The sequence below is a fragment of the Chiloscyllium plagiosum genome, unplaced genomic scaffold (genome assembly GCF_037043375.1).
Source record: "Chiloscyllium plagiosum isolate Xiang-an unplaced genomic scaffold, Cpla_swu_hap1 HiC_scaffold_33, whole genome shotgun sequence".
In the NCBI taxonomy this organism is placed as follows: Eukaryota; Metazoa; Chordata; class Chondrichthyes; order Orectolobiformes; family Hemiscylliidae; genus Chiloscyllium; species Chiloscyllium plagiosum.
In genome coordinates this window covers 5,065,869-5,091,226 of record NW_028270171.1, presented here as the reverse complement: position 1 = coordinate 5,091,226, position 25,358 = coordinate 5,065,869, and the positions used below count along the sequence as shown (strand labels likewise).

The window sequence follows — 25,358 nt, the reverse complement described above, 5'->3', positions numbered from 1 at the left end:
GATTTTGGGCAGGAGGTAGAAACGGGCGGTTCGGGGTTGTGGGACTATGAGGTTGGAGGCGGTGGATGGGAGGTCCCCTGAGGTGATGAGGTTATGGACGGTCTGGGAGATGATGGTTTGGTGGTGGGGGGTGGGGTCATGGTCAAGGGGACGGTAGTGAGCAGACCATCCTCTGATGGGAGGCTTATGCTATCTCATACTGAGAGCACCTCCCTCGGTGTCCTTGGTCAATGTTTACCAATCAAGTGATATCACTAAAATCAGCCAATCTGGTTTTCATGACATTGGTGTCTATGGGATCTTGCTATGCGGCTGCCACAGTTCTTAGATTTCAATGGTGAAAGGCACAGTGTCCATGCAGGTCTTTCTCACTCTTCTGGTCCCAATCCTGAATTAGGGAATGAGGAGGTCGCATTGAATGGAGTGGAAACAGTGGGTTCTGTTTGCATCCTGACATTTCCATGAGATTGAGGTGAGAGACTGTTAGTATTACAGCCCAGGCTCAAGCTGGGCCTGAACAGAATGGGATAGGATTGTGAGAAAGGGCAGGGTTCTGCATGTGGAATTCACTACCACATGGAGTGGTTGAGGACAAATCATAATGTGTTTTCAAGGCATTTGGTACTTTATTGGTCAGTGCATTGAATGTAGCAGTTGGAAGGTCATTTTGTCGCTGTGTTAGTGAGGCCACTTTTGGAGTACTGTGTTCAGTTCTGGTCTCCCTGCTACAGGAAGGATGTTCTGAAACACAAAAGGGTTCAGAAAAGATTTACAAGGATGTTGCCAGGGTTGGAGGGTTTGAGCTATAGGGAGAGGCTGAAGAGGCTGGGGCTGTTTTCCCTGGAGCGTCGGAGGCTGAAGGGAGACTTATGGAGGCTTATAAAATCATGAGGGGTATGGACAGGGTAAATAGTCATGGTCATTTCCCTGGGGGTCAGAGAGTCCAAAACTAGAGGGCATAGCTTTAAAGTGAGAGAGGAAAGATTTAAAAGGGACCTATGGGGCAACGTTTTCATACAGAGGGTGGTGTGTGTATGGAATGAGCTGCCAGAGGAAGTGGTGGAGGCTGGTACAATTACAACATTTAAAAGGCATCTGGATTAGTATGTGAATAGGAAGGGTTTAGAGGGATATGGACCAAGTGCTGGCAAATAGGAGCAGATTAATGTAGAATGTCTGGTTGGCATGGACAAGTTGGACTGAAAGGGCTGTTTCCATGCTGTACACCTCTATGACTCTATGACTGCAAGAAGATACATATAGTTCTTGTGGCTGAAGGGATCAAGGGATATTGGGGGGAGGGTGGGATTAGGGTATTGTGCTCGATGTTCAGCCATGGTGGTAATGGATGGTATCGCAGGCTCTAGGGGCTGAATGGCCTAATCCTGCACCTCTCTGCGGTAACAGAGATCTTTAGAAATTTCCCCACCACTCTGTTCTTGGGCTGAGGTGAAACCAAAGCCAAGAGAAGCTGAGAGGAGATTGAATTGACAGACTTTTGCTTTATGGGATTGTTCCTCATGAATCTTTCATGCCACTCTGATGTGTTTTAATGTTGCAGATCTGCCTTCAAATTGCTTACTTCTTGCTCAAACCTGGAGCTGTCAGGCTGTGTGGTTCCCTGCCTGTCAACAACTGAACATAAACAGCAAAATACATGGCCTTTAACATCACAGGAGCTTAATATAGTCAGCAAGCTACACCAGTCACAAATTTCTCTCTCCCACCAAACCTCGGGAGTACTTGTTAGGACAAAGGGCGCTGTGTGAGTGGGAGGGATTTTGTTCCAAATCTAGATTGGATTGACAGGCCCCTTTCTGTGTTACTCCACATCTGTTCCTCCTCTAACGCCTATATGTCGAAACACCCACTCCCTTTCCAACTCTTCCGAAAGGTCAGCAATTCCAATTGGGCATGTTCCTGCCTCTGAGGCTGTTCCAAACACCTTTCCCCAATGGACACATCCACATGGCAACCTGCCTCCCCACAGCCAATCAGAAATTGAGCAGGCTGCTTGTTCCTCTCGTTGTGTGATTTTTGTTTTGACTGTCTTTCGCCAACACCTCCAATAATGTTCTCCCTGCTCAGGGTTTCCAATATCGACTCTTCCATTCTGTGAGACGCCAGGTCAATGCTGGGAAACTGGCAACCCAAACAGAGCCTTCGGTAGATCTGAAGGAAACATAATTAACATTTAGCTGCTCCCTGTTGAAACAGCCAGTTCTTGGTGTGACAATGAGTCAGATCACTGACAGTTAAGGTTATAGACAGACAGAATTAGATGGTGGGGTGATAACACTCACCTTTCTCAAATCTCCCACCTTAACGCAACGCAGGTCAACTGGAGAAGGTTGGGGCTCACTTGAAGGGATCAGACAAGACATGGGCAAGGTGTTGATCGTAGCTAATTGGTCAGTGTCAGTGGTTTGTGTCGAGAGTCATCCCGAGCGGCCCCCTGACGCAGGACTCTGTGCTCTACAGTTTGTTTCCTGGGACACGCGCCGAGACAAACATTGACTGCACCTGGGGGACCATCAACTCGTTGAGAGACGCTCTTTGATCTGCCCGAAACTTGTCGGTCTTCCAGAGTAAGGAGTTGATCCCAACCGAGTGTTGCAGACTGGCATATCCCGATGTCCAGGACTAGATGCTGAGGGACGCACTAAAGCTGGGTTCAGCTGCTGCCAAGGGGCAGTGGGGAAAGACCCCTGTCTGAGGGCTTCCTGCTGAAGGACAATGGGGGTCTGTTCAGTTATCCTCCTGGTGCCTCAAAGGCACGTAAATATGGTCTTGTACAAGTAAAAGATGCCTTTGGTTTATTTGTTCTGTGCTGTAAAGACTGCATAGAACTGAACTGCGTGAATGACTGTGTGTATATGAATAAAGTATATTTTTGAAATTAAAAAAGACTTTCGACCTGACCTCTAGCCATGACTTTCAAACGGGGGCCTGACTGCACAGTGAGATGTATGTCCCAGCCAGAGTCTCTATTTGTCAATCACTGAACCACAGGTGACCAGGCCAGTTCCACCTTGTTGTTGTGGGTTCTGGCTGTTTGCTCTAAACCAAAAAAGCACCCCAAAGAATTGCGGATGCTGGAGTCAGGAGCAAGATCAGAAATTGCTGAAAAAAAACTGCTGATCTGGCAGCACCTTCTTCAAAACAGAAGAAGGGTCACCGGACCTGAAATGTAAGCTTTGATTTCTCTCCCAGATGCTGCCAGACCTGCAGAGTGTCTCCATCAATTTCTGATTTTGTTACATTTTGTGCACTCCTCTTTGAGGTTTGGCTTTAGAATCGTTAATGTTTAACTCAGAGGGCAGCCAGACTCCTGTTTTAACATCAAAGGTGGGCTAAGGGTGGGGTAGCACAGTGGCTCAGTGGTTAGCACTGCTGCCTCATGGCGCCAGAGACACGGGTTCGATTCTGACCTCGGGCAGCTGTCTATGTGGAGTTTGCACGTTCCCCTCCCCCGTGTCTGCGTGGGTTTTCTTTGAGTGCCCTGGCTTCTTCCCACAGTCCAAAGATGTGCAGGTTTGGGTGGATTGGTCATGGGAAATTACCCTGCAGTGTCCAGGGACGTTATAGGCTATGCGGGTTAGCCATGGGGGAGTGGGTCTGGGAAAGATGCTCTTCAGACTTTTCAGTGTGGACTCGATGGGCCGAATAGCTATTTCCACACCGTCGAGCTTCTGTTCTAGGGTCTGATCATGTTACAGCCAAATTAATGGAGTGTCTTAGCTTCATTTACTCTTCACTTTTTGTAACTATCATCCAGCCTGAACATCATGAAAGGCGCTATATAAATCCAAGTCCTTTCTTTCAGATGACCTCAATCCTGTTAGTAAGGACAAAAATGAATTACTAAGCAAAGCAGCAAGCTCAGCTATTGACTGCAGATCCCTGAGTGATCCATTGTGCTATCAGCCACTGAGCAAACACTTCCTTGCCATCCTTACAAATGCTCTGTTTGAGAGCGTTCTGTCATTATTGACACAAACTGCAGAAGAATCTGATTGTTTTCTGGCATCTGAGGCTATGTTTCAGTAAATTAGAGGTAGAAAGAGATTTGCGGGAATCAGAATTTTCGAGATCAGACTTACAGCATACGTCTCGTGCGCAACAACAACTTCCAAGCTGGTAGCACCTTCTCCATGGTAAAAGGTACCAATGGTGCTCCAAAGGAGCATTGTGAATCAAGATTTGACGCTAATCCCCGCCAGGAACAGGTGACCAGCTCGGTTCAAAGGAGTATCTTGAAGAAGGAAAAGGAAGGGAGAGAAGTTTGGGGAGAGAATACCAGTCTTTTGGACCCAGAAATCTATAAATGCATTGGAGAGGGCTCAGAGGAGGTTTCCTACATTGAGTGAGTTGTCTTAAGAGGAGAGGTTGAACAGGGCTGGACTTGTTTCCATTGGAGTTCACACAGTTGATCCTGAATAGTTTTGAGAAAGTGGAGGTGAAATGACTGCCTCATTTTCTGCCTCGGGACCCTCCAACCCCAGGGCATCCATGTGGACTTCATCAGTTTCCTCATTCCCCTGCCCCCCACCTTCTCCAGATCCAACCTTCCAGCTCAGTACTGCCCTCATGACCTGTCATACCTGTCCATCTTCCTTCCCATCTATCCACTCCGGCCTCCCCTCTGATCTATCACCTTTACCCCCACCTCCATCCACCTATCACATTCTCAGCTATCTACCCCAGCCCCACCCTCCTCCCATTTATCTCTCCACCCCCGAGGCCCCCAGCCTCATTCCTGATGAAGGGCTTTTGCCCGAAACATCGATTCTCCTGCTCCTCAGATGCTGCCTGACCTGCTGTACTTTTCCAGCACCACACTATCGACTTTAATCTCCAGCATCCACACTTTCGCCTGTTCCCTCTTGTGGGTCAGCCCAGAAATGCATTTGAAAATTGAGGGGCTTCCCTTGTAAGGCTGGGATGAGGAGAAACCTTCTTTCTCTCAGAGGACTGTGTGACTCTCTGCCTCAGGAAGCCACGGAGGCAGAGGCATTGCATATTTTTAAGGCAGAGGAAAAACCATGAGCAATAGACCCCTTGAGCTGGCTGTGCCATTCAGTAGGTTCGCGGTTGATCTGACATTCCTCATACTTTCCTGCCTTTTCCCCATAACCCTTGATTCTCCAACTGATCAAGAATCTGTCGATCTCAGATTTAAATATCCATGAGGACTCTGCCCCGACAGCTGTCTGTGACAAAGAGTTCTAAAGACTCACGACCGTATGAGAGAAGACATTCCTCCTCATCTCAGCCTTAAATTGGTACCCTCTGCTCCTAGACTCTCCCATGAGGGGAAACACCCTCTCAGCACTGACCCTGTCAAACCTCATCAGACTCAGATATGTTTCAATAAGTGGTAAATAGATTCCTGTTATGTATCTAAGGCTATTGAAGGTAGGTGGGAGTATGGAATTCTAATCATTGAAATATAAGGCTCTCGTCAGACCACATTTAGAGTATTGCACACAGTTTTGGGCCTCATATCTCAGGAAGGATGTACTGGGCCTGGAGCGTGTTCAGCGGAGGTTCACAAGAATGGTCCCAGAAATGAAAAGCTTAACATATGAGGAACGTTTGAGGACTCTGGATCTATACTCAATGGAGTTTAGAAGGATGAATGAGGATCTAATTGAATGGCCTGGACAGAGTTTGTGTTGGGAAGATGTACCCATTTGCAGGAGAGTCTAGGATCCAAGGGCACAGCCTTAGAGTAAAGGGAAGACCTTTTAGAATGGAGATAAGGAGAAACGTCTTCAGCCAGAGAGTGGGGAATCTGTGGAATTCATTGCCACAGAAGGCTGTGGAGACCAGGTCACTGAGTGTATTTAAGTCTGAGATAGAGAGAGGTTCTCGAGTATCAAGGGGATCAAGGGTTACGGGGAGAAAGTGGGAGAATGGGGTTGAGAAACTGATCAGCCATGATCAAATGGTGGAGCAGACTCAATGGGCTGAATGGCCTAATTTCTGCTCTTGTGTCTTATGGTCTTATAATTTCACTTAGCATTAAAGTCACCAGTCGATGGGTAGATCTCCCTTTCCACCCGTGGACACAATTACTATCTGAAATTGCCATGATCTTATTGAATGACAGAACAGGCCTGAGGGGCTGAATGTTCCCATTTCATACACACAGCTGAAGGCAGGGTGCTCAGTGATGGGGTGATTAAAAGTGCTGATGCACTGAAAGCCAAAATTGGAGGAGAGCGGAGATCCCAGAGGGCTGGAGGAGGATAAAACTAGACAAGAGACGGATACAGGTCTCCCTAAGTGTTGATGTATCTTGATTTGGAAGCCTCCCAGTGTGTACTATAACAGCCCGGTGTGAGCTCAGCAGGAGGATAGCGACCATGGAAAGCTATGCTGCTCACTGATTGTCGGCTCTGCTATACAAGGCTGGTGTTAATTTCTGTGTGGGAGAAAGAAACTCTACTTAATCATTGAATGAGATTAATTTAATGTTAATATCACTGGAAGCTGAATAATTTCCCTTGTCCCTTTCTTTTACCCCTGGACCCAATTAGTATCCGAAACACCAACAAAACAGGCACTTTGCATATTTTAATCGTCCAGCTTTCAAAACGAAATAATCAGAGGCTCCTTGAGTGATGAAAGTGTTGTTCTTAATCTTTAGATTTCACTGTGCTCTGGTATATTCCCATTCTATTGTGGTCCAATGAAATGCAAAACGCTAATGTGTCCATGACACAGATCCAAATACTGAGATGTTTTGGTTGTGTTAATGACAGGTCTGGGAGCAATGATAATGAGAGATGAAATTTGATTAAATCTCTGGTTCTAAGGCCCGAGGGGCTTTGTGTTGGATTTTCAGAAAGCTAACTCTCTCTGGGTAAAGGTGAAGGTGAAGTCACCATTCTCCAGTTAGGCCTCATTAGAAAGATACAATTGGTAGTGGCTTACCTGATGCAAAACAATGCCTCTTCTTCCTCAGGAAGCTGTGGAAATTCAGCCTGTTCATAAGGATTCTCACCAACATTTACAGATGGAGCTCAGAAAGCATTCTATCTGGATGGGTCACAGCTTGGTGTAGCAACTGCTCTGCCCAGAACTGTAAGAAACTGCAGAGAGTTGTGAACACCGCCCAGTCCATCAGACAAGCCAGCCTCCATTAACTCCGGGAAGGCAGCCAGCATCATCAAAGACCCCTCCCACCCCGGTTATAATCTCCTCCATGTTCTTCCATTAGGCAGAAGATACCGAAGCTTAAACACACACACCAACAGGTTCAGGAACAGCTTCTTCCCTGCTGGTGTTAGACTTCTGAATGGACCTCTCAAATTTTAAATCTAATGTTGACCTTGCTTTTTTGTGCAATTTTGTGTAACATTGTACTCCTTGCACTGTTCTAACACCCTATGATCTTTCTATGGTATGACTTGTCTGTAGTGCACACAAAACAAAACTTTTCACTGTACCTAGGTAGGTGTGACAATAATAAATCAAATCAAACCCCGAGGGTCACCACGCCTCAGGCTGAGGTTGGTCACCTCAGATGTGCGCACACTAGCCCAGGTGAGTTGAAGCACTCTGAATGTGAGAGTGACCATCTAGTTAGCTGGGGCAATCAAAGGGTATAGGGGGAAAGTGGGAGAATAGCGTTCTGAAAGGAATGGAGGAGCAGACTTGGATGGGCTGAATGGCCCGTTTCTGCTCCTATATCTAATGGTCTTATAGCTCACGGCTTCGTTTCAGGCACGGCAATAAAATTTGGCAGTGCTGTTAAGTTGTGTTGCTGATTGAACTCTGATTGCAGATAGGGAAAAAAATGAGAGATTACAAGAGGCTCTTCAGAAGGGAAATCAGCCAGTTGGAAGGATGGGTTGACAACAAATGCTTTGAAGTTGAAGTCAATGAGTAAATATGGAGTTTTTTTTCCCCCACTTTAGGAACTATGTCAAGGATTTGGAGAGGGTGCTGGGAAGGTGAGCCAGAATGATCCCAAGGGTGTGGGACTGCAGCTATCTGGAGAGTCTCAAAGCGACGATTTTTCTCCTTTTAGCAGGAAGGTTAAAGGAAGATTTAATTGACCACAAAATTCTGAAGGATTTGGATAGAGGAAATATGGGGAAACTGTTTTTGCGAGTGGAGTGAATTGGTAACTATGCCAATGAAATACTGTAGCTGAAAGAAGAATTACTTTGGTTTGATGCTGTGAATTGTTTAGAATGCACTGAGTGAATAGGGGTTGGAGCAGGTTCAGCAGCTTACAACAGGGAGTTGGGTAAATACATGACAGTGAAAAATTGCAGTGCTGTGGCTAAAGGGTGAAGGAATACAACTAAACAAAGTATTGCTGCAGAGTTCGTACCAACACAAAGCTCAGAGTTGTCCCTTGTAAAACTCAACAATTCAGTGGCCATTGCTAAAAGTGTTTGATACGGGAGGCCTTGAGGATGCAGAATGGCAGTCTTCAATTTGATGATTACACATCTTTCCAGTGATGGTTTGAGTTCAAAAACAGGCACAGAACAGACAGTCCATTGATTAGTGCTTCCTGGGAAAGTAAAGAACAAAAGGGAGCTTTACTCTGTATCTAACCCCGTGCTGTCCCTGTCCTGGGAATATTTGATGGGGGACAGTGCAGAGGGAGCTTTACTCTGTATCTAACCCCGTGCTGTCCCTGTCCTGGGAGTGTTTGATGAGGGACAGTGCAGAGGGAACTTTACTCTGTATCTAACCCCGTGCTGTCCCTGTCCTGGGAGTGTTTGATGAGGGACAGTGCAGAGGGAGCTTTACTCTGAATTTAACCCCGTGCTGTGCCTGTCCTGGGACTGTTTGATGGAGGAACAGTGTAGAGAGAGATTTACTCTGTATCTAACCCCGTGCTGCCCTGTTCTGGAAGTGTTTGAAGGGGGGACAGTGTAGAGGAAGCTTTACTCAGTAACTAACCCCGTGCTGTCCCTGTCCTGGGAGTGTTTGATGTGGGATAGTGTCAAGATGTATTTATACCTGAATTGAATGGGTTGATATTGCCCTTACTGAAAAAGGACAAACTGTTCCCTTAATAAATGAGGAGAAAAAGATTGACACAAACTGAAGTAAACACTCTTTGTGAAAAGTGATCAAATCTAATTTTGCCAATCAAACATATTAAAATAAAATAAAATCCATTATTCTCCTCAAAGTACAATGAACTCTGTAATTGCATATTACAAGCACGGACTCATCAAAATTAAACACTTTGTAAAATAAAATCTTTCATTTATGATCAATAATGCCCTTCACTAAATTACACACTGAATAAATTAACTGTGGGTTTTCAAAGTGATGTTAATTTTAACATCAAATAGAAGCCATTCCACTGTCATATAAAATGTTTGAAAGTGGCGTAAATAAGCTGAATCATATTGATGCAATTCTCGTAAGACTTGTAAATACAAGTACAGACCCAACTCAATCACAATCACTTATATCGCACAGTTTAATTTATGTGTCCATGACTCCAGACAAGGAAACATCATCAGCCATCAACTCCCTATGGAATCCCAGTTCTGCTTCATATAATCACCGTGTTCTTTCTTTCAGGGGTGACCACAGGAACTTTGCACATTTCTGTTTGGCAAAGTGTTTGTGTACATCTCTGTTAGCATCAAACCAGGACAGGGACAGCACGGAGTTAGATACAGAGTAACACTAACTCCACTCTTTGAAACAGAAAGTAAATGTCCCCCAATCTTTCAAACTGAAAGTAAAGCTGTCTCTGCACTGTCCCTCATCTACTACCACCCAAGACAGGTACAGCGCGGGGTTAGATACAGAGTAAAGTTCCACCTACACTGTCCCTGTCAAACACTCCCAGGACAGGGACAGCACGGGGTTAGATACAGAGTAAAGCTCTCTCTACACTGATCCCCATCAAACACTCCCAGGACAGGAACAGCACGGGGTTAGATACAGAGTAATGCTCCCTCTACACTGTCCCCCCATCAAACACTCCCAGGACAGAGACAGCACGGGGCTAGATACAGAGTAAAGCTCCTCAAAAAGACTAGAGTGATATTAGTGTAGTGTATATGTTTGTCTTCTCTAGGCTGATACTCATTTGTGAGGACAAAATTAAGGGATGGGTTAATTGAAATGTTCACAATGCTCCAGGGTGTTATGAAGTTGATTGAGGGAAATTATTTTTTCTGGAATGGAGTATATCCATGGCAACCCCTCCCCTGTCCTGCCGAACGCTGTTGAGTGTGGATGGTAGTGCAGGGAGTCAGGGTTTGGGGGGAGGTGATTGGAGGATTGGCTGGTGTTCAGGATGACAATTGAAAATTTCAAAAAATGGTGATTTTTTTTTTCCCTTCTTTCCCGGAGAAGTGGGTGGGTGGGTGGGATTGAGATCCAGTGAAGGCTTCAGGGATCGAATGGCCGTATCTTTTTTGGCCAGTGGCTGCTGGCCCTGGGAGCTCAGGTGGATAGGTGTAGAACAATGATACGCCTTGCCTGGGAGTGAGGGAGATACAGTGGGGCTCTGACCCCTACCAACCCCCCTTCTCCTGAAGTCTCTCCTTCATCCCCCTTAAGTGTTGCAATGTGGAATCCCTCGCTGCTGTGTGTGCCACATAGATTCTGCTAACAGAGAATGTTCTCAATCTACACAATGTCTAACAGCACCCCCTACCACCGAAAGCTCGATCAATGATTGCTCATTGGGCCCCTTCAGTATGGTCCTGATACAGCTGCTGACCTGAGAAAAGCTTGGTTACTGCAAAGCAGCATTGGAAAAGTGAGCAACCTTGCTAAAGATTGCACACTGCAGGCTGTCTCCCATACAGTTTATTTCAGCGATTAATGAGCGCAGGAGCTTCCTATCTGCAACTCTGGCAAGACTCAGCCTTTGTCTTTATCTTGTACATTCCCCAGCATCGCTGTAACAAAAAGAAAAAAGACTTGCATTGTTTTAGCGTCTTTGTTTACCTCAGAAGAGTCCTAAAGGTTTTACAGCTGATGGGGTACTTTTGATTGTATAGGAGAAAGTGAGGACTGCAGATGCTGGAGATCAGAGCTGAAAATGTGTTGCTGGAAAAGCACAGCAGGTCAGGCAGCATCCAAGGAACAGGAGAATCGACGTTTCGGGCATAAGCCCTTCTTCAGGAATGATTGTAGCCATTGCTGTAATATATGGAAGTTGGCAGCCAATTTAGGCCCAGCAGATTCAAACCTACAAATTTACAATGTAGGTCCAGAGGAAGACCATTCGACCCCTCAGCCCACTCTGTCTAAGATCATGGTTAGAGATAAAAAAAACTGCAGATGTTGGAATCCAAGGTAGGCTGGCAGGAGGCTGGGAAAGCACAGCAAGCCAGGCAGCACCAGGAGGTGGAGAAGTCAATGTTTCAGGTGTAACCCTTCTCCACGTCCTGATGCTGCCTGGTTTGCTGTGTTCTTCCAGCCTCCTGCTTGTCTCCTGTCTAAGATCATGACCGCTCTTTTGTGTTTCAGATTCCACTTTCTCATCTGTGCCTGATAATCCTCTAAACCTTCCCGGCCCCCACTGCCCTCGCCACCAGCAACCCATCTTGAAAATATTCAATGGCCCACTTCCCACACCGTCTGAGGCAGAGAGTTCAAAAGTCACCCAATCCTCTGCATTTCTCCTCAGCTCTGTCCTAGAAGGGTGGCCCCTGATTTTAAAACTCTGCCCTCTCGCTCTGGACTGACCTGCGAGAGGAAACATCCTTTCCACACCCACCTGGTCAGGACTCTTCCGAATCTTATGCACTTCAAATCAAGTCCACTTCTCACACTTCTAAACTCCAGCAGACACAAGCCTAGTCTGTCCAATTTATCATCACAAGACAACCTGCTGATCCCAGGTGTTAGTCAAGTAAACCTCCTCTGAACTGCTTCCAACGCATTCACACCTTTCCCTCTCTGTTTTCTGCTATCCAACTAATCTTATGTCCAGGCTCTTCCAAATTGTTATGGAATCAGAATAGAATCCCTACAGTGTGGGAGCAGGTCATTCAGCCCATCGAGTCCACACCCACCTTCCGGAGAGCATCCCGCCCAGACCCACTCCATAATCCTGCATTTCTCATGGCTAACCTATCTAGCTTGCACATCCCTGAACACTGTGGGCAATTTAGCATGGCCAATCCACCCCAACCTGCACATCTTTGGATTGTGGGAGGAAACCAGCGACCTGGACGGGACTCAGGCAGACGCAGGGAGAATGTGCAGACTCCACACAGACAGTTACCTGAGGATGGAATGGAACCTGGATTGCTAGCGCTGTGTGGCAGCAGTGCTAACCACTGAGCCACCGCACTGCCCCAAAATTTAATATATTCTGGATCTAGATTTGCTCACTGAGCTGGAAAGTTCATTTTCAAGCGTTTCATCACCATACTAGTTAACATCTTCAGTGAGCCTCTGGACGAAGCACTGCTGATGATTCCTGCTTTCTATTTATATGTTTAGATTCTACATTTAGGACCTCAAACTGAACTACAAATCTTCTCAAAAGTCGCTAACTTAACATATTCTTTGGCAATGTTATTTGAGGAATAAATATTGGCCAAAGATACCCCTGGGAAGGTATTTATCTGACTGGTGTTTGGTTTAATAATACATTCAAGAGATGGTAACTCCAGCAGCTTGCTGTGTGCTATCAGTGGAGATTAGGTGCTGAGTTATCTGGAGTGCCTTAAGTCTGAGAGACAAGAGTGAAACCCACTAAAGCCATGAAAGAGACACAAAATGCCCCTTGACATTAGGCTGCATACACACTACCACCTCTCACTGAACACATCTCTTGCCGACTTCATCTGCTGGCCCCCTTGAGACTGGGAGCTTGATACTGTGTGACATTCACCTGAGTGAGTCTACTCTGCCCGCCTCAGTTTACAAAATTATATCCCCCCCAGCCACCCACTCCCCCAGTGCCTCCTGCTGCTGCTGCTTTATGGTAGTGACTGCCCATCAGGCAAATATCACCAGCTATTGAGTGTGAATCCTGATCCCATCACAGGTGCTACAGAAATGCAAGGTACGGTTAGATTCATGAGAAGTGATTATGCAAAATAGGAAAAGGTAACAAAAAACTGTTGTTTACATCGCAATCTGCTTAAGCACTGAGGCAGCAACAGACTGGGTATTAAACTTGGATAACCAGAGCCTACCTCTTACACAGTGTTTTGATGAGCTGTCAACTGACTGAACATTTTTTTTGTAATGACAGTGCAAGGAATAGAGGCAGTGCTCACTGAATCTATCTAAGTATACCTTCTCAGAACTGCAGAGCAATCTATAATCTCTGCAAATAATGGCTTTATTATAAGGCACCTTAGGTGTTATAGAATGAGAAGGTGCTATGTAAATGCAAGGACTGTTCCAACCCTATAATAAGTAAGGAGTTTGGTATCTTGCAAATCAGAAAGGATTGGATGCACCGGTGCAAGTGAGTCTGAAAGAGTTCACTCTGTGGCGGTACTGTAAAATACTATCTTTCTTCCCACAAGAATTCCAGAGAATCCTAGGTTTACGGATTTAGTCAATTCCTGTGCTTTTCCAGTTTAACTGCTGCTGATGCTCGGCTCATATTGAGCTGCAGAATGAATGACTCAGTGGGATGCTGTTACAGACATTATAAACTCGTCAATTTGATTTTTATTCATAATCCACAGAAATCCTGATCTAAGTGCAAGGTTTCTTAGCAACCTTGAGTGGCTCATCTATAAAGTGGTCACCTTCAATAACCAGCTGCTTAAAGGGGCAACAGCTTCCCGTGGCACATGGCTGGTATTGCTTCACTGCTAAGGCAGGCAATGTTTGTCTGTCTCTTTGTTTACCACCCCTTTGGAGACTCTTCCATGTGTCTGCGTCCACACAACCAGACCGAGGCGGTAGGCCGCCTTCCATAGGTCTCTGCTCCAGTTCCAGCAGAGAATCCCCACAGTGTGAGAGCAGGCAATTCAGCCCATCGAGTCCATTCCAAATCTCTGAAGAGCATCCAATCCAGTGCCACCCCTATATCCGACCATTTCCCATCACTAATCCACCCTAACCTACACGTGCCTGGACACTATGGGACAATTTCCCATCACTAATCCACCCTAACCTACACATTCCTGGACACTATGGGACAATTTCCCATCACTAATCCACCCTAACCTACACGTGCCTGGACACTATGGGACAATTTCCCATCACTAATCCACCCTAACCTACACATCCCTGGACACTATGGGACAATTTCCCATCACTAATCCACCCTAACCTACACATCCCTGGACACTATGGGACAATTTCCCATCACTAATCCACCCTAACCTACACATTCCTGGACACTATGGGACAATTTCCCATCACTAATCCACCCTAACCTACACATCCCTGGACACTATGGGACAATTTCCCATCACTAATCCACCCTAACCTACACATTCCTGGACACTATGGGACAATTTCCCATCACTAATCCACCCTAACCTACACATCCCTGGACACTATGGGACAATTTCCCATCACTAATCCACCCTAACCTACACGTGCCTGGACACTATGGGACAATTTCCCATCACTAATCCACCCTAACCTACACGTGCCTGGATACTATGGGACAATTTCCCATCACTAATCCACCCTAACCTACACATTCCTGGACACTATGGGACAATTTCCCATCACTAATCCACCCTAACCTACACGTGCCTGGACACTATGGGACAATTTCCCATCACTAATCCACCTTAACCTACATATCCCTGGACACTATGGGACAATTTCCCATTGTCAATTCACCCTGACCTACACATCTTTGGACTATGGGAGGAAACCGGAGCACCCGGAGGAAACCCACGCAGACACGGGGAGAATGTGCAAATACCCAAAGACAGTTACCCGAGGCTGGAGTCAAACCTGAGTCCCTGATGCTGTGAGGCAGCAGTGCTAACCACTGAGCTACCATATCACCCCATGTGCATGCAGGAATGCTGCTCAGAGTGAACCAGAGTCTGTTTCCTAATCCTTTATTCCACTGATAAGCATCTTTGAGATAGATTTAGAATTTCCATGTGCCTTAAGGTTAAACCTTCAAAGGAGATATCAGTAGGAGATGCCCATGGAAGTGAGCTTTTGAGAACGGCTTTAAAGGGGAACAGGTGTGGGAGGGGTGAGAGAGTGACCAGAGGCCTTTAGGAAGAGAATCTGGCGGGGGGGGGGCGTTCCAGAGATGGAAGATTTGGGAGCAGAAGGAGGAGGGGATGCATAAGAGAGGAGTGCAGAGAGGACAGCTTTACAGCTCTGGGAATGTTTACAGAGGTAAGGAGGGATGGCGAACTGAGGCGTTGGCGGATAGGGAGATGTCGAAGGTCACAGGGCATGGTGCAGTACAGGGTAGTGGGACAAGCTGATTTTCACTGAGAGAAGAAGAAATCAAGGGCCCTGGACAGAGGGAGAAGTCAGGAAGCTGGCAAAGCCGGGCGTGTGAGATATCCACAGGAGTTGGGTCAGGGCAGGAGGTGCTGTTGAATTGGAGTGTGTGTGATTGAGTGGAGGTGGGTTTTGGAAGTGAAGCCCAGCTCCTATCGAGTGATGACTCTGTCTGTAGCTTTAGGGGGAGTGTAATGGTAAATGGTTTCAAACGGTAGATGTGTTTACTGTTCCATTATATCTTGCACGCTGGGAAAACACTTGTGCCGTGAGTGACTGATTCAATCACTTAATCCTGATCTGCGTGTGGAACTTTCATGCAATGTTTTGCAAACAAATCTTAGAATCCTTGCAGTGTGGAAATAGGCCATTCAGCCCAACAAGTCTGCACCAGCCGTCCAAAGGGCATTGGACCCAGATCCGCCCTATAACCCTGCATTTCCCATGGCTAATCCACCAAGCCTGCACACTATCGACAATTTAGCACAGCCAATCCACCTACCCTGCACATCTTTGGACTGTGGGAGGAAACCCGCACAGACATGGGGAGAATGTGCAAATTTCACACAGCCAGTCACCCGAGGGTGGAATCAAGGTGACTCAGTGGTTGGTACTGCTGCCTCGTGGCTCCAGGGATCCGGGTTCAATTCTACCCTCGGGCGACTGTCTGTGTGGAGTTTGTACATTCTCTCTGTCTCTGCCTGGGTTTCCTCCCACGGTCCAAAGGTGTGCAGGTTAAGGTGGATTGACCATGCTAAACTGCCTACTGTGTTCAGGGGTGTGTAGGTAAGGGATGTGTAGATTAGGTGCATTATTCAGGGGTAAAGGCAGAATAGGGGGAATGGGTCTGGATGGGTTACACTTCGGAGGGTCAGTGTGGACTTGTTGGGCTAGAGGGCCTGTTTCCATACTGCAGGGAATCTATGAACCCGGGTCCCTGGTCCTGTGAGGCAGGAGGACTAACCACTGAGCACCCTCTGAAGCTGAAGCCTCTGAAACTGAAGCAAGACTTGCATTTATTTGGCAAATTTAAGAACCACAGGCTTCCTCCCAATTGCTTGTACAGCCACTGAAATGCTTTGTGAAATATAGTCAGTGTGTAATGCACCAAATGTGGCAGCCAACTTGTGCACAGCAAGATCCCACAATCTCCATGCGGTAAGGAGAGAGGTCTGCGCTGTCAGAGATGCTGACTTTCGATGAGACATTAAAGTGAGGCGATTCCTATTCTAGTATGAACCAAGGAGATTGTGCAGTTGTTATTGTTTGAAGAGTGGGAATATTTTACTAAGCGTTTGGACCAGTATTCATCCCTCAACCAACACCACTATTTTAAAACAAAAATCGTCAGATCATAATCTCATTGCTGGCTGCAGGAACTGGCTGTGCAGAAGTTTGTTCTTGAGTTATCCACCCCAACAGCATCGCTACTTGAAAAAGCATTTTGGTGATTAAGAAACGCTTAGGTACAGACTGGGGTCATGCAGGGTGCTACAAAAACGCAAATACTTTGATTTCTTTTCAGCAACTGGGAAAGGGGGCGGGTCGTGTTGAATGGGTTGATGAGAAGGTTAATTACATTTTCATTGGCAGTTGTTAATAACACCTTTGGAGTTTTAATGCAAATCCTGGTTATATTCGAAATGTCAGAGGTGCTGTGTTGCACCATAGCATCTGTGTGCTGATTACAAGCATTTTGATTAGTGCGTGGAACTTGTTGTATTTTTAATCAAAGAAGCTCAATTGATTTAATGGCAGGTCAGAGCTCAAGTCGGGCAAAGGGTGCATTCCATCCCACACTGTTGTTTTTAGTTGGAGAAAATATTTAGGTCTATGTTGTGTGGAAAACACACTCAGCTTTGTATTTCTGGGAATTAGTTCCCGTTCACCCCTGGGCTTTCAGGATACAATCAGTCAAATAACTAATTTCATTAAAAACCAGGTGAGTCCCAGTTGCAGGAGGGCTGCAGATGCTAGAGGTCAGTGTCGTGAGTGTGGTGCTGGAAAAGCACAGCAGGTCAGGCAGCATCCGAGGAGCAGGAAAATTGACGTTTCAAGCGGGATCCCTGTATCAGAAAAGGGGCTCATTCCTGATGAAGAACTTATGCTTGAAATATCGATTCTCCGAATCCCAGTTGCAGACAGGAGTTTTGTTTGAATTTAAACCGAACAGTCAGCCCATGTCAATGCCTTGAGGAGTGTGAGTGAATGACTGCTGCCTACTTTATGTTGAAACAGGTTGCAATGTGTTGACATGTTCCTTCTGTCTGCAAAGACCAGCGCCCCAGGTTTTAATAGCTGTAACTTTAAGTAAGCACTACCCTGTGAGCCGGACTGATCAGCTTAAATTGATTGTCACTCCAATGCTTAGCACTTCCTGAATTATGCAGCAAATGTTGTCTAGTTGCAGAATCACATCTAATGCAGGACATCACACAGGGAGAATCCTGGAGCAATGAACAAACTACTGTGGCTACTGTTCGAATTTCTTACAGTAGTCACATGACACCAGGTTATAGTCCAACAGGTTTATTTGAAATCACAAGCTCCAAGGAGCAGCGCTCCAAAAGCTTGTAATTTCAAATAAACCTATTGGACAGTAACCTGGTATGGTGTGTCTTCTGACTTTGTCCACCCCAATCCAACACTAGCATTTCCACCTTGTGAATTTCTTCGAATAACAGGCAATTCTAGCAACAAGTGAAGCGTGTAGTTTCACAGAGTTACTAATAACACCCTTGCGTCTTTTGCACAGTAAATCACTAGAACGAGAGGGCACATTCTCCCCGTGTCTGCGTGGGTTTCCTCCCACAGGCCAAAGATGTGCAGGTCAGGTGAATTGGCCAGGCTAAATTGCCCCTAGTGTTAGGTGTAGGGGAATGGGTGGGCTGCGCTTCGGGGGGTCGGTGTGGACTTGTTGGGCCAAAGGGCCTGTTTCCACACTGTAAGTAATCTAATCTAAAGGAATTGTGGGTTATGGTGAGTGGAGCTGAGTCTGTGAAAAGATCAGCCATGATGTTATTGAATGGCAGAGCAGGCCCGATGGGCCAAATGGCCTATTCCTGCTCTTATTTCTCACGGCTTTTTGTGTAAATCGAAGCCCTCTAATTCATTCTCCTTCTATGAGCCAGAACATGTTCTCTCTATCCCATTCTGTCCAGCACTGGTCGTCATTTTGAACACCTCTATCAGATCTCCCTCGCAGCTGCCTTCTCTCCAGGGAGAAGTGTGCTGTCATCTTCAAACTCTCCGCATCACTAAAGGTTCTCATCCCTGGAACCGTTCTTGTAGATTGCTTCTGTGCACTTTCCACCCTGTTGACACCTTTCCTGTGTAATGTGGCACCCACAGCTGCACCCAGAACTCCATCTGAGGTCTAGCAATTATCTTTTACAAATTCAACATCACCCTCAAAAACGAAATAAAGAATTGTGGATGCTGGAGATCAAACAAAAGTCCCTGGAGAAACTCAGTACGTCTAGCAACATCTATGGAGAGAGAAACACAGATAATGTTTTGAGTCCAGAAGTTTCAATATCTTCTTCTTGCACTTGAACTCTATATTAACGGTAACCAGCAGCAATAGACTCAGCTGTCAACTTGGTGTCAATATTGGGAATAAGATTTATGACTGAAAAGTAAACCCACTTGCTAATGGAACAATGGTTATCTTTTTGAGTGGGATGCATCAAAATACATGTTTTGTCGAACTAAAGTGCAAGTTGATGGCTCTGAAGGAGGAATAGAACCATTCAGAAAAGGGAATCAGAGGAATTTCAATAGAAAATTTTCAAGATTGGCTAAACAAGGCATTAAATGTAAGAAACCACACGTATGGGATGAACATTTTATTTTCTCACGTGCTTGGTTATCCTTGATTCTGTGATAGTTTTATTCATTCATGGGCCAGCATGTATCTCCCGTCCCTAGTTGCCCCTTGAGAAGGTGGGGATGAGCTGCCTTCTTGAACCGCTGCAGTCCATGTGCTGTGGGTTGACCCACAATGTCCTTAGGGAGGGAATTCCAGGATTTTGACCCAGTGACACTGAAGGAACGGCGATGTGTTTCCAAGTCAGGATGGTGAGTGGCTCAGAGAGGACCTTGCAGGGGGTGGTGTTCCCATGTATCTGCTGCCCTTATCTATCTAGGGGGTGGAGGTTGCCACTTTGGAAGGTGCTGTTCGGAGAGCTTTAATGAATTGCTGCAGTGCATCTTGTGGATGGTACACACTGCTGCTACTGTGCATCGGTGGTAGAGGAAGTGAATGTTTGCGGATGCATTGTCAATCAAGTGGGCTGCTTTGTCCTGGATGGTGTCAAGCTTCTTGAGAGTTGTTGGAGCTGCCCCCATCCAGGGAAATCCTGACTTGAGTCGAGGAGATAGTGGACAGATAACAAGAAGTCAGGAGGTGTGTTACCACAGATTTCCGCCTCTGACACACTCTTGCAGCCATAGTATTTGTATGGCTCGTCTAATTCAGTTTCTGCTCAGTGGGAACCCCCAGGAGGGTGGTAGTGGGAGATTCAGTGGTGGTAGCACCATTGAATGTCAAGGGGAAATGGCTAGGTTCTCTCTTATTGACGATGGTTATTGCTTGGTATTTGTGTAGCACAAATGTTACTTGCTACTTCCCACCTAATCCTGGATATTATCCAAACTTTGCTGCATTCGAACAGAGACTGTTGAGTATCTGAGCAGTCACGAATGGTGCTGAACATTGTACAAACATCGTTGAAAATCCCCAATTCTGACTTTACGATGGAGGAAAGGTCATTGATGAAGCAGCTGAAAATGGTTGAGGTTAGGCTATTACTGTAAGCACTTCGGGGGTTCTTGTGGTGCAGTGGTAGTGTCCGTACCCCTGAGCCCAGGAGGCCTGTGTTTAAATCCAATTCTGCAGTGATGCGGGTCAAGAATGTGGTGCTGGAAAAGCACAGCAGGTTAGACAGCATCCAAGGAGCAGGAGAATCAATGTTTCGGGTATAAGCTGTGGTTTTCCAGCACCACACTCTCGACTCTGACCTCCAGCATCTGCAGTCCTCACTCTCTCCAGAGATGCGCCACACCCATTTAAAAAAAATCAACCCTACAGACCTCTTAAGTTGCAGTCCTGGGGATTGAAATAACTGATCTCCAACAACCACAACCTTCCCATGGGCCAGGTGTGATTCCAGTGGACAGCCATCCCCTGATTCACACTAACCTCAGTTTGGGCTCATTCATGCCACACTTGGTCAAATGCTGCTTTGATGTCAAGGTTAGTTTCTCTCATCTCACTCTGGAATTCCACTGTTTTGTCTATGTTTGGATCAAGGCTGCAATGAGGTCAGGAACAGAGGGACCCTGACAGAACCCACACTGAGCTCATGTGAGCAGCTCAATCCTTTGCAAGTGCTGCTTGATAGCATTGATGATGACACCTTCCATCACTTTCCTGATGATCAGGAGTAGGCTGATAGGGTGGTAATTGGCTGGGTAGGATTTGTCCCGCTTCCTGTGTACAGGTCTTACCTGGGCAATTTTCCACATTGTTGGGTAGATGCCAGTGTTGTAACTGTCCTGGAACAGCTTGGCTCGGGGAGCGGCACGTTCTGGAGCACAAGTCGTCAGTCCTATTGCTGGAATGTTATCGAGGCCCATAGCCTTTATGGTTTACAATTGTTTCTTGATGTCACGTGGAGTGGATGGATCTGGCTGCAGACTGGCATCACAGTTGGCATCTCTGGCTGAAAATAGGTGTGTTTCAGCTTTCATTTTTGCATTGATAGGGCCATAAGATACAGGAGCAGAAATTAGGCCATTCAGCCCATTGAGTCGGCTCCGCCATTTTATCATGGCTGATAAGTTTCTCAACCCCATTCTCCCACTTTCTCCCCGTAACCCTTGATCCCCTTGACAATCAGGAACCTATCTATCTCCGTCTTAAATATGCTCAATGACCTGGCCTCCACAGCCTTCTGTGGCAATGAATTCCATGGATGTGCTGGCTTGCCCCTTGTTGAGGACTAGGGATACTTGAGGAGTCTCATGTTGCTGCTAGTTGTTTAATTGTCCACCACCATTTATGAATAGATGTGGCACATGATTCCACAAGATTGTGGTTCAATCTGATCTAAGAGCAAGTGAGGACTGCAGTAAAGGGCTTATGCCTGAAACGTCGATTCTCCTGTTCCTCAGATGCTGCCTGATCGGCTGTGCTTTTCCAGCGCCACACTCTAGGCGTTAGATCTGATCTGCTGGTTGTGGAATCATTGTGCCCCATTGCTTTTGGTGTTTGCCATGCAATTAGTGCAGTGTCTTATTCCCACCAGGTTGGCTGCTCTGTTTTGACCTCTCCTTTCATCACTCTGAATTCCAGATGAAATTTTTGCTGATGAGTTTTCTTACCATAATGCTGAGCAGCTATAGCTCTGTGTGTGGAAGTCCAGTGAGTTGAACACCCATGCTGTTAAAAATAAGGATAAAAGTTTCTTCCATGCCTTGTTGCTGGTCATACAGAGATGTGCATAGTGTGTGCAAATGGAGTTCCTGCCAAAGTTGGTTGAGGGTTTTCTCTGCAGTGGGAGCAACAGGTCACGGGTTGACCCCAGATTTCGAATGTGAATGGGCACGATGCAGCACAAAGCTCTGGGGAGAGTTAGAGAGGTTTTATTTTTGGCCGTCTTCAATTATTGCTCGTGGCCCCCTGACAATCGCAGGCCTGAATGTTTCATAATTTCTTGTTCTTCCTCAGTCTGAGCCAAATCATAGAATTCCTGCAGTGTGGGAGCAGGCCATTCAGCCCGTCAAGTCCACACAGACACTCTGAAGAGCATCCCATCAGACCCACCCACTTACTCTATTCCTGTAACCCTGCATTTCCCATGGCTAAGCCACCTAGCCTACACATCCCTGAACACTATGGGCAATGCAGCATAGTCAACTCACCCTGACCTGCACATCTTTGGACTGTGGGAAGAAACCAGAGTACCTGAAGGAAACCCACGCAGACATGGGGAGAATGTGCAAACTCCACACAGTCACCCGAGGCTGGAATTGAACCCGGGTCCCTGGCGCTGTGAGGCAGCAGTGTTAACCACTGAGCCACCGTGCTGCCCCAAAAGGTAAGCGCTGACAGCTCATGCTGTATGGACCTTACCTTATCCTTCTTCAGAGCGGTCCCAAACTGAAAGCCTTCACTCTGAGTCTCAGTGGATCTTGGATGAAATGACTGATGCTGTTGTTCATTGCACCACCTTGTAATGATATAGCCCCCTACAACAGAATGAGGCATCACAAGGTCTTTCACTACAGGGTCATTACAGCTTGATGTCAAATCACATAAGGAGATGTTAGGACCAAAAATCTTAACCCATATGCAGAGAGAAATTACTGGAGAAACTCAGCAGATTAGGCAGGACCTGTGGAGAGAGAAACAGAGTTAACGTTTTAAGTCCAGTCTGACTTGAAGATGAAGAGTTTTGAAGGGAAGACTTTTGAAAAGGGTGGATAATTTGGAAGAAAGCACAGCCACCAAAGGTGGATTTATTAAAATTAGAGATTAGTCGCTCTGTCGGGTAGCACGGTGGTTCAGGGGTTAACACCGCTGTCTCACAGCGCCAGGGATCCAGGTTCAAGCCCAGCCTCGGGCGACTATTTGTGTGGGGTTTGCAAACTTGCCCCATGTCTGTGTGGGTTTCCTCCCACAGTCCAAAGATGTGCAGGTTAGGCCATGGGAAATTGCCCTTCGCATCAGATTAGATGGGTTGGCTGCAGGGATGGGGGGGAGTTGGTCTGGGTGGGATGGTCTCCAGAACATTGGACTTGATGGGCTGAATGGCCTGTTTCCATGTTATAGGGATTCTGTGATCAGCAAGAGATTCATGCAATGGTCTTGGGGGCGCGTTGTATGGCTAGAACAGATACAGAGAAGGATTGTGGGATGAGGAGTGTGATGGTGAGGCCAGAGAAGGATTTGAAAACCGTGACCAGGATTTTAAAGTTCGGACATTGCTGAACCGAATGCTGAATTCAGTCAGGGAACACAATGTTTAATCTCACATCTGAAGAAAACAATCGATTTGTTCAACAAAGGTGTCCGAGATTGAACCCTGAGAAGGATCAGGTGAATAGGAATGAGAAAAACATAAAGCTAGTTTACAAAGTGGATGAAAGTTTGCTGTGGTTGAGCAGGATCATAGTCAGGTCTCATCGACAGGATAGGCTTCATTCTGTGCCCAGCGCCTTGGGAAGGGTAGATCTGCTCTGGAGAATGCCCCTCTCAGAATCATCCAAATCAAAACAAAAATTGCTGGAGAAACTCAGCAGGTCAGGCAGCATCTGTGGAGATAGGAAGAGTTGATATTTTGAGTCCAGTGTGATTTGACGAAGATGACAAAATTTGAAAATGATGAAGAATTTGAAGCCAGGGTTGGAGCTATAGAGAGAGGCTGAATAGAATAGATTAGATTCCCTACAGTATGGAAACAGGCCCAACAAGTCTACACCGACTCTCCAAAGAGTAACCCACCCAGACCCATTCCCCTACCCTATGATTAATGCACCTAACATTAGGGGCAATTTAGCATGGCCAATTCACCTGACCAGCACATCTTTGGAATGTGGGAGGAAGCCAGAGCACCCAAAGCAGTAACAGGGAGAATGTGCAAACTCCACACAGACAGTGGCCTGAGGCTGGAGTCAAACCCGGGTCCCTGGCGCTGTGAGGCAGCAGTGCTAACCACTGAGCCACTGTGCCACTGAATAGGCTGGTGCTGTTTTCCCTGGAGTGTTGGAGGCTGAGGGGTGACCTGATAGAGGTTTATAACATCATGAGGGGTGTGTATAGGGTAAAATAGACAAGGTCTTTTCCCTGGGGTGGGAGAGCCCAGAACTAGAGGGCATAAGTTTAGGATGAGAGGGGAAGGATATAAAAGGGACCTAGGGCAACTTTTTCATGCAGAGGATGGTATGTGTATGGAATGAGCTGCCAAGGAAGTGGTGGAGGCTGGTACAATTACAACATTTAAAAGGCATCTGGATGGGTATATGAATAGGAAGGGTTTGGAAGGATATGGACCAAGTGCTGGCAAATGGGATTAGCTTAGTTAAAAATCACACAACACCAGGTTATAGTCCAACAGGTTAATTGGAAGCACTAGCTTCTTCACCACCTGATGAAGGAGCATCGCTCTGAAAGCCAGTGCTTCAAATTAAACCTGTTGGACTATAACCTGGTGTTGTGTGAGTTTTAACTTTGTACACCCCAGTCCAGCACCGGCATCTCCAAATCGGGATTAGGTTAGGTTGGGATATCTGGTCAGCAGGATGAGTTGGACCGAAGGGCATAACTTTATGAGTGGGCTTCAAGGGTTAAAATGATGATGGCTCATTGTATAAAAGTTGCTTGTATTTTCTGAGTATAAGAGATTGACTCAATGAATGTGTTTAAAATGATAACCAGAATCAACAGCACAAATACAGAGAAGCAATTTCATCTTTTTTGAAGATAGACAGTGAGAGGCACACCAACAATAAACTAAAATATAACCTTTCGAGGGGAGATTCCGAGACTTGCATTCCTACAACACTTTTCCAGACCTCAGACATTCCAACTGCTTTACAGCCAATGAAATGAGTCACTGTTGTGATGCACAGAGGGTGGCGGTCAATTTGTACACAGCAGGATCCCACAAACAACACTGTGCTAAACGCCCAGATCCTCTGTATTTGTTTTTTTCAGGTAATGCTGGTGAAATAAGGGGACACTGTTCACAGCAGAGGGTGCAATAGAAATCTAGAACCTTCCACTGGAAGGCTGTGAATTTCATGACTCATTTGGAGGTTGCCAGGTCTGAAAGTGATCGAATTTTTTTTTGTTTTGTACACAAACTGAAAGAATTGTAGATGCTGTAAATCAGAAACAAAAACAGAAATTGCTGGAAAAGCTCAACAGGTCTGGCAGCATC

General features: G+C 46.2%; 1 protein-coding gene across 5 annotated transcripts in view; it reads left to right on the top strand.

Annotated features, from left to right (window-relative positions):
* LOC122542112 (voltage-dependent T-type calcium channel subunit alpha-1I) overlaps window positions 1-25,358 on the top strand; it is a 483,496-nt gene that overhangs the window by 31,044 nt on the left and 427,094 nt on the right. The gene's annotated exons all lie outside the window — the stretch shown is intronic.